Raw genomic sequence first — 15,095 nt, 5'->3', positions numbered from 1 at the left:
GTTAATACTAGGCAGAAAATAAATCTGCATGTGGAATGCACTTCCTTGACGCTTATGCAGAAAGGAGTGCAGTATTCTGCTGCATCGATTTTCAATAAGATACCACAAGAACTCAAAAATCTTAGCAGTAGCCCAAACTATTTTAAGTCTAAACTGAAGAGTTTCCTCATGGCTTACTCCTTCAATTCTGTCGAAGAACTAAAAAATTAAGTAAATTTCAGTGTTACATTGTTGATTTTCTTTATTTAAACTTACGACTTGTCACCTGAATATGTTTCTTATATTTCATTTTATCTGTTTCTACTATTGTGTTATAATTTCATGTATTGACTCGTTCCACGACCATGGAGACTACTCCTTAATTTGGTCCCACGGAACAATAAATAAAGAAATAAATAAATAAAATCTTCTTAACGTTGGTCATTGGCTCTTGGAATGTAAGCGAGGGCCTTTGATCACATGTGACAACTGAGAAACACGTGAGCCGGTCGGGCGATGCCCTGACAGCTGAATCGAAAGCTTCTGCTTATGTGGGGAGGGCGATGGCTTCTCCTGAATGTGCTGACTTGCAAGCGCCGGTCGTTGCCACTGCTGCTCTGCCCACTGTTTGCCAGTGTGTAAAACTAAGCTAGCACTCAACAATAATTAAGGCCAGGCTGCTCAATGATCCATTCAGAGCAGATTCAGATCAGGCACAAACACCTATGGGAATCGGCAAAATGCCTGCTAATGAGCAGGTCAGTGGTGTGTGGTATAAGTTGAGAGTTCGGGTGTGACGAAAGGCGGTCCTAGGGTAGTCCGTGCAGTTGCCGGGACCACTGTGTCCAGATGGTGTAGTGGTCAACGCATCTGCCTAGCAAGCAGAAGCCCTGGGTTCGAATCCTGGTCTGGCCCAAATTTTCGACTTTACCCATTGATTTAAAGCAGTGCCCGTTCACAGCCAATGTCTGTAATTCCTTGCTGTCGTCACAATTATTTGTGAGGGGACACACTGTCTGTAGTAGGCTGTGCATTTATATCCTTTATTCGTTGTACGCTAGGGCAGTTTCGACACTAAGTAACTTTCAAGTTCTTACAAAAGAATGCCTAAATGTGGACGAGTATTACATTAAATATACCCACCGTGGAAAACCATTAAATACAACACCGAGCGAGGTGGTGCAATGGACAGCACGCTGGATTCGCATTCGGGAGGACGACGGTTCAAACCCGCGTCCGGCCATCTTGATTTAGGTTCTCCGTGATTTTCCTAAATGGCCTGAGGCAAATGACGGGGTGGTTCCCTTGCAAGGGCACGGCCAACTTCCTTCCCCATCCTTCCCTAATCCGACGGGACCGATGATCTCGCTGTATGGTCCCGTCCCCCAGATCAACGAACCAACCGACCATAATAACAACTGCGTTTAAATTTTATTGAACCAGTCTTACTACAGACAGTGTTTTGTCTCACAGGATGTGGGCCCATATATGATCAAAATATTAAGAATTATTTATGTGATGCATGTTTATGTAAACAATGAATTACTCAAGCAGTGATTCAACCTGTTCTACACTAGACTTTAATTTCTATGGTCTACATAGATATATTATTAGCTTAAGTGAAATTTGATGAATTATTTAGTGCGCTCGCTCAAAATTAAACTCTGAGAGGAAGCACATGAATGAGAACATGAAACATCTAACAATGCCTCACTTTCCTCGTCGTGTTCCGGTAAAATGATGCAGTGCAAAAATTAGGATAGATGTGATGTCATAAACAAATTATTCATCCCAAATTATTCATCCAAAAGTCATATAACTTAAGCATTGAGTTGTGGACACATGAAGGAAGGTTTTGGAACAAATTCCATCTTGTCGTTAATAATAATAGAATCCCTCTCCTCTGTTTCCAGCACTAACATCACTTGCCCCGTTTCCTGTTTAATACACGAGTGGTGAGTGGGGAGAATAACTGTCGGTAAGAATCGTCACGAGCCCTAATCCCTCCGCTTCTGCTGTCGCCGTCTGTACGCGAGATGCACCTGCGACGAAGTAACATATTTTGCGCGGCTGCTCTCGGAACGTACGCTCTCGGAGCTTGTCCGTGACGCACAACGCCTCTGTTATAGCGTCTACCATTGGAATTCCTTTTGCATCCCTGTAACTCTTTCATGCCGATGGAACAAAGCACTCGTTTGCGTCGGCTTTTTCTGCTCTAATTATCACGTATGATTAGGGCCCAGACTAACAAGCTAGGGATAGTCGACGAAGTTTTGTATGCTACCTCCTTTGTGTGTGTGTGTGTGTGTGTGTGTGTGTGTGTGTGTGTGTGTGTGTTCAAGCTGAAGTGGCTCTGAGCTCTATGGGACTTAACTTCGGACGTCATCAGTCCCCTAGACCGTAGAACTACTTAAACCTAACTAACCTAAGGACATCACACACATCCATGCCCGAGGCAGGATTCGAACTTGCGACCGTAGCAGTCGCGCGGTTCCGGACTGAAGCGCCTAGAGCCGCTCGGCCACCGCGGCCGGGTGTGTGTGTGTGTGTGTGTGTGTGTGTGTCTGTGTGTGTGTATGTGTATTTAGAGCTATAAAGAGTGGGTTTATTGTGGTGGTTTCGGTAAAATGGTCTGAGACGAATGTGGATGAAACATTTATAACTAAAGATGGATAAAATTCAATTTCACTTGAAACTAAATTATCCTCTGTCATTTGAGCTCACATTCACTTGGTCAGTCGTACCAATCACGAAGGATGTTAGGGATTTTTCAGCCTTAAAATTCGGTACGAAATTCCTAACTAAACGAAAGAAGTATAGAATAAAGACTACAAAGCTCAACAAAGTGTAGCTGGCTGGTCACTTACAAGGGATATGATAAATCAGCCGCACTGGAGACTCATTAATAGTTTAGGGAGCAATCCAGAAATCTCACAGAATCTTAAATGTGGTACCACATTCATCTAACTGTCCCCTAAAATACAGGTCAGCTTATAAACGAACCTGTAACCTCTTGGCAGAATCTAGTTAAGTGTGACTACTGACACATTGGAGTGTCCTGTCACCGAAGAGGGAATCCATGCCTCATCGGACTGTGGCCTATCTGAAACCTTGAAGAAAAATTTAGACTCGCCTCGATGGGAAGAAGCAGGTACACCACAGCCGAGTGGCTGGTTCTACTGGCCGCAGATTATTGTCCGTGTCCGTGACTTCGAGTCACTCTTGTTGCTACCAACGAATCACCCTTAGAAGCGGGGATATAGCGCATAGGCGGGACAGCACATTGAGCTTCCTGATTTAGAGTACGTGCTTCCTTGGCTGCCACATGTCTAAACTCATTTCCCGAATTTCCTACTGCCCTGGTAACAGAATTTGTAGACAGAGAAGGAAGTACAGCATGTTCCTGATAAATACGAGGTTCGTTCATTAAGTAACGCCCCACATTTTTTTTTCTCAGTACATGTTTATTGTTAAGAGTCAGAATTTGGTGACAATATACATCAAGATGTCTTGTCCACGTCTTATTTTTCTACGTAGTCTCCATCACGTTCTACGGCCGTACGCCAACGTTGTGGAGGAGCATGTATTCCCTGCTGGTAAAAGCTCTTGTCCTGTAGGCGTAGCCATGTTTTCACCGCATGACTGACACTCTCGTCATCTTCAAAGTGTGTTTCCCAATTCAGCGTGTGTTCCATAAATTCAGATGAAATGGCCTTTCTTTGATCTTGTGGTCCGCGGTGAGCATTCGTGGAACCCATCGTCGCGAGTACCTCTTTGAATATCCGAGGGTCTCGATCATTGCAGACGTACTTCCAATGCTGACCGACAACTGTAGAGCAAGTTGTCGAACTGTGATGCGCCGGTCGTCACGAATAATGGCATCCGCACGATTCAGCACGTCCGGAGCTGTGGCTGTGACAGGACGTCCCGAGCGTGGCTGACCATGGAGCTCTGTTTCTGAATTTCCTGAGGCTATAACTTTCTTTACCCATCGTCAAACTGTATTCCTATCAACTGCAACATAACCATACACTGCACACAAACGTTTATGTATGTTCACCACAGTTTCTTTTCCTGCACACAAGTATGCAATAACAGCACGCTGCTTGTAACGTGAGTCTCATGTAGACGCCATTTTGAGGCTGTACTACGGCTCCGCCATCTGCCAGAACGGTTTGAAACTTCACCGGCGCACAAAACAAACATCAAATGTGAAGCATCAACAACGACGTTTGTCTATGTATATTAATGGATTTTTACAAAATTGTGGCGCATTACTTACAGACCGACCATCGTACGGATCCAGCCTGGGGGGAAGGGAGGGTGTAGGGTGTAGGGCTGTGGGGCTGCAGCCCCCTCCCCCGCCCCCCCCCCCCCCGAACTAGAACGGTTTTTTCTTACTCCCAAAAAGATATCTTTGCAGCCGTCTCAAAAATGTACTCGTTGTATTACTCTAGAGAATATTTCTATGAGCTCAGCCCTCCCCCCGCCCCCAGACCATAATCCGGGATGGGAATCTGCATGTGCTGTATAAATACGTGCAATAGATTTAATGGCACCTATGGAGTCAGAGCAAACTAGGAATTTCTTACTACGTGTCAGTATTGTTCGTTGCAGTGCCCTGAAAATTACATGTAATTCTGCGTTAAATACAGTAAGTTTGTTTGGCGAACGAAATTCGAGGACACAACCACGGAAAGCCAGTGAGCAGCCAAGAGAGTCCTTCTGCTTAAATCCATCTGTAAATCTGAGAATGTACACCGCCTGACAAAAAACCGGAACCACCTAGAAGGCACGATCGGATGTCAAAGAAACCTCGTACACGTGCACACAGTCAGTGTGTATGTGCCTCCGTGAGAGGTAGAACGTCCACCAGAGGGTATTGTTTAGTATTGCTACCAGGCCTGGCAGCATGGGGCATCAACAGCATCAGATGTTGCGTGATCGCTGTGGATGCAGCCTACTGGTCTGAGACAGCGTTATCAGCACACAAAAAGTGGCTCTGAGCACTATGGGACTTAACATCTGTGGTCATCAGTCCCCTAGAACTTAGAACTACTTAAACCTGACCTAAGGACATCACACACATCCACGCCCGAGGCAGGATTCGAACCTGCGACCGTAGCGGTCACGTGGTTCCAGACTGAAGCGCCTAGAACCGCACAGCCACACCGGCCGGCTATCAGCACCTGTCAGACTTTGAAAGGTGCCTCAGTGTGAGTGTCCATTTGTCCGGCTGGACGAATCGTGCAGTATCCAAATTCGTGGGGGTTTCGGATGTGACAGTGGGTCGATGTTACTCTACATGGCAACGAGAGGGTAGGCATACTCGTAATCAGGGTTCCAGTCGACCATGTCTGACCACTATAAGGGAGAATCGCCGTATTGTGCAACAATCACACTGTAACTTCTTCACCTCCCTGCCTGCCATCTGAGAACAAGTAATCAACTCCTCGTGCAACATCATATGTCATCCCGGACCACTTGTCGGAGACTACCAGCAGCAGGACTAGGCGATGTTGTCCCTCCAACCATCAACTATAGTCTATGGTTGAAGAGACAATATCTCTGTTACAGGTAGTCTGCGAAAGCAAGTTGTAGATGTTGACCACTGACGCATCGTGTGTATGGACGGTGCTAATATCCTAAGGCCTGAGTATGGTGCACTGAAGCACCGAAACTGGTAGCCATACAACAAATGACATCCTAAGGACGGCTGTAGATGTTCCAGTTTATTATACAGATGAACTGCGGAAGTCCCTCAGACCTGCAATCACAAGGATGGACATATAAAATGGACATAAAGGTGTTCAGTACCTTCAGGAGCCTCGCCTTCAGATCGCTTAGGTAAGATTGGTCACTCAGAATCTTCACCGAGTGTTTAATCTTCAAAGTTCTGTTCCTCTTTTGCGACCAACGGCCTTGCCGCAGTGGTAACACCGGTTCCCGTCATATCACCGAAGTTAAGCGCTGTCGGTCTGGGCCAGCACTTGGATGGGTGACCATCCGGTCTGCCGAGCGCTGTTGGCAAGCGGAGTGCACTCAGCCCTTGTGAAGCAAACTGAGGAGCTAATTGATCGAGAAGTAGCGGCTCCTGTTTAGTAAACTGACATTCGTCCGGGAGAGCGGTGTGCTGACCACGTGCCTCTCCACATCCGCAACCAGTGACGTCTGTGGACTGAGGATGAAACGGCAGCTGGTCGGTACAGCTGGGCCTTCATGGCCTGTTGGGGCGTTTAGTTTTCCTCTTTTGCAGCAGAGGTGGATTAAAAATCCGATAAGAGAGAGTAGAATCACAACGCACACGCACACGCACCTAACTCGAAAATCTACCAACCTTGTAGTCGCTATCTGTTTCGTGGGTGGGTTGCATTTCTTTAGTGTCCATCCAGTGTTTCTTGCTTTTCTCATCACTGCTTTATGTGCTTACCACACTCCAATTCGTTCCTAGTGCATGCTGTAAGATATTTCCCGATTGTGACTGCAGCCTGCCGATAAAATCTGATGCCGGAATAACAGTCTTAGTGCAACGAAAACACAGCAAAAACAGTACCAGAAGAACTAGTGGCACGTAGAGGAGGGGTAGAGGGAATAAAGAACCACCACCTGGCGCTCAAGACTCAATAAGGGCGAAGAACGTCACAGATTGTCCATCCAAACCAAGTAGCAGACACTACAGGGGAAGGGTTGCCCATTGCGAAGAGGCTTACTGCTAGGCGAGCGCTCGTTCCCAGAAGAGCTGGGCAACACTATTCCCTCCGTACATCGCGGAAAGTCACTGTGACGGGAAGAATCAGAGGTGTTATAGCTCATCGGATAGCTTACCCATAGCCGTTCTTCCCCCGCTCATTCGTGAATCGAACACGTAATGGATGTTATGTTAGTGGTACACAAAGAACCCCCTTCCACACACACACACACACACACACACACACACACACACACACACACACAAACACACACACACACGCAGGTGCCTTGCGTATCCTGATGCAGGTGTTGGTTTCGTCGCATCTTATTCCACCGGCCTTCCGAGGTCTATGGATGGTTTCTGTCGGCTGCACGGCGTACCAATTTGTTCTCAGACTGTATCCGAGGCCGGTCCACCTTCGTAAAGTGGTTTGCTCATGCTGCATTACAATTCACCGAGTGGCGATGCGTAGCCACGGCCGATTCCTCGTATCTGAATTTGTTATTTCATGACACGATCGCAACAGATTGAAATTTGTGTCAAGCATTTCTACGTTTGCAGTCTATTCCACGTGACAGGCAGATAACGCTCTAAATTACAGAAATCAACACGTTGCTAGTTTACTCAAATCCGTGGTCGGTTTCGGTTTTCCAGTCATCATCAGATTCAACGGGTACATAATTGAGACGTACGCCCGTAGGCAATACGTGATGCTTTAGGATTGGAGACGTGCTTGTCTGTAGTAATCGAGTATGCGGCTGGTTCTCACTGGTAGTAATGTAAAATGTTGCTCGTCGTCTGATCTATACTGTTTGTCCGAAACCAATAGCGCCTTAGTTTTAAAGGCAGTGGTTCCTAAACTGTTCTAAAATAAGGAACTAAAGGTTTTAAATGAGTGTTTCTGGTGATAATAGAACTTCAAAGACCAATGAATGGGAGACAGACGTCTATGAACTTCTTGTTGGTGTTAAATCTGCGCCGGCCGGCGTGGCCGAGCGGTTCTAGGCGCTTCAGACTGGAACCGCGTGACTACTACGGTCGCAGGTTCGAATCCTGCCTCGGGCATGGATGTGTGTGGTGTCCTTAGGTTAGTTAGGTTTAAGTAGTTCTAAGTTCTAGGGGACTGATGACCTCAGATGTTAAGTCCCATAGTGTTCAGAGCCATTTGAGCAATTTGTTAAATCTGCGCCTACATTGTAGGTATAGGTTTTTATGTTCGTAACGCCACGTAGCGCACTGTATGAAAATCACTGACTGTGCTGTGTGCAGTCTGTGGCTGGTTTGCATCGATGGAATTTTTGCTAATGTAGTGTAGGGCAGTTGGATGTGAAGAGCGCGTGTGTCAGTTAAGTACTGATCAGAATAAGTTAAAAAAATGTTCAAATGTGTGTGAAATCTTATGTGACTTAACTGCTAAGGTCATCAGTCCCTAAGCGTACACACTACTTAACCTAAATTATCCTAAGGACAAACACACACCCATGCCCGAGGGAGGACTCGAACCTCCGCCGGGACCAGCCGCACAGTCCGTGACTGCAGCTCCTCAGACCGCTCGGTCAGAATACGTAAAGAGACAAATGTCTGAGTACGTTCAGTTCTGCTCAGCTGTTTGAAAATCAAATAACTTAAGACGTTTATCAGCACAGTAATTCATTAATTTTTCTAATGTGATGTTTCAACATCTACGATAAAAAACATTCACCGTTCAGCTAGAAAATACAAGGTGTATTCGAAAAGCAAGAACCCAGTACTTACGTTAGCAGCTCAGAATAAAGTTATACGAACGTAGCACCATTATTTTGATTGTTTACGAAGCCACGGAAGTCAATATTCTGACGCAGTAGGACGGATGACCCCAGCAGTTTGGTCCCATAGGTACTTACCACAAAGTACCTGACCCAGTAGTCCCTCTGCCGTGGTCGCAAGAATGCCGTAACGGCTTCGAAAAATGATTGGGCTCGCCATTTGCGAATTGCTTCCTGAAATTAGTTTTTTATCTACAAAATCTGCAGCTGTTCAGATTCATCACTTCCAGTAATGACCGAAGGGACTGAGCTGTTTTCTGCGACGTGATTTTGCAGCTAAAGCGTTTTCTAACGAATGTGCATATATATGTTGAACCCGAAGTGCACCGACGAACTTTCCGAGCTTGTTCATGGATATTTTTTGAGTACGTCGATATAGCACATTCTCTGTCTCCGGTGGTTCGTTACGGAGTGATGAAATACGATTTATTCGGTATCTTATCCCAATTACGTTTGTTCCTGTGAAAGTATCGCCACAACAATGAAAAAGCCTGTAAAATGCAGTCACCAAAATCTAAACGTAAGCACCACCAACGGGTTAGGCGTCAGGCCTGTTCAGACTGTCCAACTGCTGTACGAGGAGCGATCTATGATTGTGGGAGATGTGACCAGTATGTCACCAAACCATAGAGCCGTTGTCGCCAGAAGATGAATCCTGGTGACGCCGCTACTTCTGTACGTAAGCAGCGCCTCATTTGATCCCACAAGGGCTGAGTGGACCCCGTTACAAACTTCCTCACATCAGGAAAAATCTGAGGAGATATAGGTAATCCAACCAGCGTCCTTCCGCAACGGAGGCAGTGACGCTAACCATTCGGCGACGGAGACGGTCACCGGTAACATGTACTCCACAAAACACAGCTGTAAAAGTTGTATGTTGTGGCCGCCGTTGCTGCGGGAACAGCTGAGCAAAGCGTCGAGACGGCGTGCCGCTGTTCCACTGTACTCAGTAAACCCATACACGGGATGCGCCTCGGGCTGCTCGTCTCCGGTAAACCCACACCCATTATAATGCTGCATATCCCTTACTATCAAAATGTTCACCGATGTACAGAAAGTAACTATCCTGTTATTATGTCAACTTGTCTTCAAATATGGGGCGTCTAGGAAACCTGCTATCTTGAATCACTAGATCAAACAAATCGTATTAATACAAAAAGTAAATGAAAATACTTAACTTTGACAATTACATAGCAAAGGGCGACGTAAGAAATAATGAATCTTGTTCAGCATTAACAATCACAAGTCTGAGTTACATACACTACTGGCCATTAAATTTGCTACACCAAGAAGAAATGCAGATGATAAACGGGTATTCATTGGACAAGTATATTATAATAGAACTGACATGTGATTACATAGCCGGCCGAAGTGGCCGTGCGGTTAAAGGCGCTGCAGTCTGGAACCGCAAGACCGCTACGGTCGCAGGTTCGAATCCTGCCTCGGGCATGGATGTTTGTGATGTCCTTAGGTTAGTTAGGTTTAACTAGTTCTAAGTTCTAGGGGACTAATGACCTCAGCAGTTGAGTCCCATAGTGCTCAGAGCCATTTGAACCATTTTGTGATTACATTTTCAGGTAATTTGAGTGCATAGATCCTGACAAATCAGTACCCAGAACAACCACCTCTGGCCGTAATAACGGCCTTGATACGCCTGGGCATTGAGTCAAACAGAGCTTGGATGGCGTGTACAGGTACAGCTGCCCATGCAGCTTCAACACGGTACAACAGTTCATCAAGAGTAGTGACTGGCGTATTGTGACGAGCCAGTTGCTCGGCCACTATTGACCAGATGTTTTCAGTTGGTGAGAGATCTGGAGAATGTGCTGGCCAGGGCAGCAGTCGAACATTTTCTGTATCCAGAAAGGCCCGTACAGCACCTGCAACATGCGGTCGTGCGTTATCCTGCTGAAATGTAATGTTTCGCAGGGATCGAAAGAAGGGTAGAGCTACGGGTCGTAACACATGTGAAATGTAGCGTCCACTGTTCAAAGTGCCGTCAATGCGAACAAGAGGTGACCGAGACGTGTAACCGATGGCACCCCATACCATCACGCCGGGTGATACGCTTCCAATGTGCGTTCACCACGGTGTCGCCAAACACGGATGCGACCATCATGATTCTGTAAACAGAACCTGGATTCATCCGAAAAAATGACGTTTTGCCATTCGTGCACCCAGGGTCGTCGTAGAGTACACCATCGCAGGCGCTCCTGTCTGTGATGCAGCGTCAAGGGTAACCGTAGCCGTGGTCTCCGAGCTGATTTGCTGCTGCAAACGTCGTCGAACTGTTCGTGCAGATGGTTGTTGTCTTGCAAACGTCCGCATCTGTTGACTCACGGATCGAGACGTGGGTGCACTATCCGTTACAGCCATGCGGATAAGATGCCTGTCATCTCGACTGCTAGTGATACGAGGCCGTTGGGATCCAGCACGGCGTTCCGTATTACCCTCCTGAACCCACCGATTCCGTATTCTGCTAACAGTCAATGGATGTCGACCAACGCGAGCAGCAATGTCGCGATACGATAAACCGCAATCGCGATAGGCTACAATCGGATTTTTATCAAAGTCGGAAACGTGATGGTACGCAATTCTCCTCCTTACACGAGGCGTCACAACAACTTTTCACGAGGCAACGCTCTGAAAAGCTAATCATTTGCATATCACAGCATCTTCTTCCTGCCGGTTAAATTTCGCGTCTGTAGCACGTCATCTTCGTGGTGTAGCAATTTTAATGGCCAGTAATGTAGATCGTAGAAGCGAAGTAACGAGCGTTGACGCTGCTATCCAAGTTGCTAGCCTTGAAGCTGCTCTTGAACTGAGGTGTCGCCATTCGGCCGCGGTACTTCTGTCCTCTTCACTTAGGGGACGCTGCTGTCGCGTTGTCGTCCTGGAGAGGTGTCGGTCAGCGTGCGTTTGGCTGACTTCTTCTCACAACCATCTCTTTTCTATCGTTCCCGACTGGCGTGCCGGCGCTTGACTTTACGCCGTAACACCTATGTTCAGCCAACTAGTCTAGTGTTGTCACGCTTTATATAATTTCTCAAGGGCAGAAACATTACATTAGCAGATAAATGTTACTTATCTTGCTACGGCTGTCTCGTTGCCTAGGATGTTGGTTGCTGTTTATGCTTTCCAATTAATAGGTCCTATGCTTTTTGTTTCAGTAAAAGTCGCTGCAAAATTGTAGCTTTTTGACATGATCAGTATTTATTGATAAGTTTCTGACGCTTTCCACACCACCACTTGTTAAGCAAACGCATTGTACTACATTTCGGGACAACACAAAGAACCTCGACAGCAACTGTAATTATTACCGTCTGTTTCGCGCCTAAAATTTCTATAACTATTACGTGCATAGCCTCCAGATCCTTCTAGAGTGGTATGAAGTTCAAATTAATTTTATTATGACTGTCTTAACTGAAATTATTTTGCAGGCATAATTTACATAACGTTTTCTGGAAATATCAGTTTATGTAAACATTTGTGCACCTAATAAGTAATAATGAAGTTTGCAGATTTTGATAATATAAAACTATCAACTTCCTTTCTTTGTACAATCGTCGATTGAATTATCGATAGTAAAATTAGAGAAATTTAAAATGAAAACAGAAATTTTGCTTACAGATAAACTAAAGCATGTTAGTTTCACTGTAAAGTGGCTTTTGAATCATTTCAGTTAACAATTGTGGCCACTAATTTTCATGGTTCAAAATTGATGTTGCTATATGAATCGATATGAAAAATAAAATTATATTGTCAGAAACATAGTGTTTTGGTGATCTGATATAAGTAGAATTATTTTTAGATGTGGAATATATAATTTAAATACATAAATTAACTCAAAAAATGTTTCAAATGGCTCTAAGCACTATGGGACTTAACATCTGAGGTCATCATTCCCCTAGACTCAGAACTATTTAAACCTAACTAACCTAAGGACATCACACACATCCATGCCCGAGGCAGGATTCAAACATGCGACCACAGCAGCAGCGGGATTCCGCACTGAAGCGCCTATAACCGCTCGGCCACAGGGGCCGTCTATAAATTTAGTCAGGCCGAAATTTTACGGAATCCAGTTCTGAGGCGGCGTTCTTCTTTACACCATATTAATGAGTGCCGTTGTGGATGTACAGGTAACACTGAGGGAAACCCAAAGCCGACTCAGAACCGAGCGGTGATGAGTGCAAGCTTTGAGAACGAAGAGTAGTGTGGGCGTACCTGCTCCCAACAACGACTACCGTGAGTAATGTAAAACGTTTGCTCCCAAACAAGGCACACGGCACATACTGTCGACATGTGCACTATTGTGCAGATCTTTTCAGTGCAATACAAATACAGGTATTTTTGAGGGTCGAAACTGAAACGAAATGAAATTACACTACAACAAGCCACAGGAGACCACTAGTCCCTCATGGGAAAATACTCGAAAACATCGCTACGTAATCTCTGAAATTTTGTCGCCAGGGTAGCCGAAAGCGCTAACGCGCTGCTTCCTGGACTCGGGTAGGCTCGCCGGCACCGGATAGAATCCGCCCAGCGGAATTACGACGACGACCGGTGTGCCGGCCAGCCTGGATGTGGTTTTTAGGCAGTTTTCCACGTCCTCCTAGGTGAATACCGGGCTGGTCCCCACGTCCCGCCCCAGTTACACGACTCGCAGACATTTGAAACACAATCACACTATTTCCCGATTTACCTTTGACGCAGACGGCTGGGGTACACTATTTCCGTACCGGGGGGTATGGGGTGGCGGCAGGAAGGGCATCCGGCCATCCCTTACAATTAACCATGCCAAGTCCGTACTTAGCCCTGCCGACCCTGCGCACAATGCGGGATAAAGGCGGCAGCGAAAGAAAGAAAGTAAGTTCGGGTTCTGTATGGGAGCTTGACGCTTAACCAGAGGACAATGATCTGATCTGACGTTTGTACGCCCATCTCAGTTATTGAGCTTGATTTTGTATTTTCAAAACTATGTCATACTTGAACGTAACAACTTACAATGCTCTTTTGTCTCGCATTTAGTTGCAACGAAAACGGAGCTATAATGCTCCGAAACCACACTCCAGATATTGGAGGACCTGACCTGGATTGGTATACCTCCAGCCCTCGTTGGTCTTGAGACGCTCTCACCCCTCCTGCCTTCCCCACACCTCACACCTGCTCGTCTCCAGTGTTCGGCCGTCGGCCCAAGGCGGACTCCGCGGCGCCGCGGGTGTGACGTCACAGTGGCGGCGCCGCCATCGATCGGCGCCGGTCTGACGTCACACCCGACTGCGGCAACACACAGGGGTCACTCGGCCCGCTGCCGCCAGCGTTTGGAATTGGAGGCAGGCAGGGGGGGGGGGGCTGGGAAAACCCGCAGAATGCACCGCACCCCCCCCCCCCTACCTCAGGGGCCGCAACAGCTGCACTCCTGCGGCGAGAATTTCCACCCCTTTACCGAGGACCATCATATGTGATTGGATTTGTGACTTAGAGAGTTCGTAGTAATTGACGGGAAGTCATCGAGTAAAACAAAAGCGATTTCTGGCTTTCCCCAAGGTAGTGTTATAGGCCATTTGCTGTTCCTTATCTATATAAACGATTTGGGAGACGATCTGAGCAGCCGTCTTCGGTTGTTTGCAGATGACGCTATCGTTTATCGACTAATAAAGTCATCAGACGATCAAAATAAATTGCAAAACGATTTAGAAAAGATATCCTTATGCTGCGGATATTGGTCCTCAACCTACTCCCAACCACAAAATCCCGGGTTCGACTCTGGTGGCTGTAGTCGTTCGCGGACGAACTTGACCTGATCTTGGATACCTTGGAAACATTTCGATATTGACTTTATGCGGTACAGGGAAACCGAGAAAGCTAAATCTTGTCGGTTGGACGGCGAATTGAATCCTGTTCTTCAAATGGCTCTGAGCAATATGGGACTTAACTTCTGAGGTCATCAGTTCCCTAGAACTTAGAACTACTTAAACCTAACTAACATAAGGACATCACACACATCCATGCACGAGGCAGGATTCGAACCTAAGACCGTAGCGGTCGCGCTGTTCCAGACTGACCCTAAATAACGAAAAGAGTGAGGTCATCCACATGAGTGCTGAAAGGAATCCGTTAAAGTTCGGTTACACGATTCGGTTACACGATTCAACTAAATACCTAGGAATTAAAATTACGAACAACTTAAACTGGAAGGAACACATAGAAAATGTTGTGGGGGAAGCTAACCAAAGACTGCGTTTCATTGACAGGATACTTAGAAAATGTAACGGATCTACTAAGGAGACTGCCTACACTACGCTTGTCCGTCCTCTTTTAGAATACTGTTGCGCGGTGTGGGGTCCTTACCAGAGAGGACTGACGGAGTACATCGAAAAAGTTGAAAGAAGGGCAGCACGTTTTTTATTATCGCGAAATATGGGGCCGGTCGCGGTGGTCTAGCGGTTCTAGGCGCTCAGTCCGGAACCGCGCGACTGCTACGGTCGCAGGTTCGAATCCTGCCTCGGGCATGGATGTATGTGATGTCCTTAGTAGTTCTAAGTTCTAGGGGACTGATGACCACAGATGTTAAGTCCCATAGTGCTCAGAGCCACGAAATATGGGAAAGAGTGTCA

General features: G+C 46.4%; 1 non-coding gene across 1 annotated transcript; it reads left to right on the top strand.

Moving 5' to 3' along the window:
• The first annotated feature begins 822 nt into the window (after window positions 1-822).
• Window positions 823-894, top strand: Trnaa-agc. Its single transcript has one exon. It is a non-coding gene; the product is annotated as a tRNA-Ala (tRNA).
• Window positions 895-15,095: the final 14,201 nt, after the last annotated feature.

This window comes from Schistocerca piceifrons, chromosome 10, assembly GCF_021461385.2.
Source record: "Schistocerca piceifrons isolate TAMUIC-IGC-003096 chromosome 10, iqSchPice1.1, whole genome shotgun sequence".
NCBI classification, from domain to species: Eukaryota; Metazoa; Arthropoda; class Insecta; order Orthoptera; family Acrididae; genus Schistocerca; species Schistocerca piceifrons.
The sequence above is the reverse complement of the archived record's forward strand: the minus strand, read 5'-3'. Positions and strand labels throughout refer to the sequence as shown.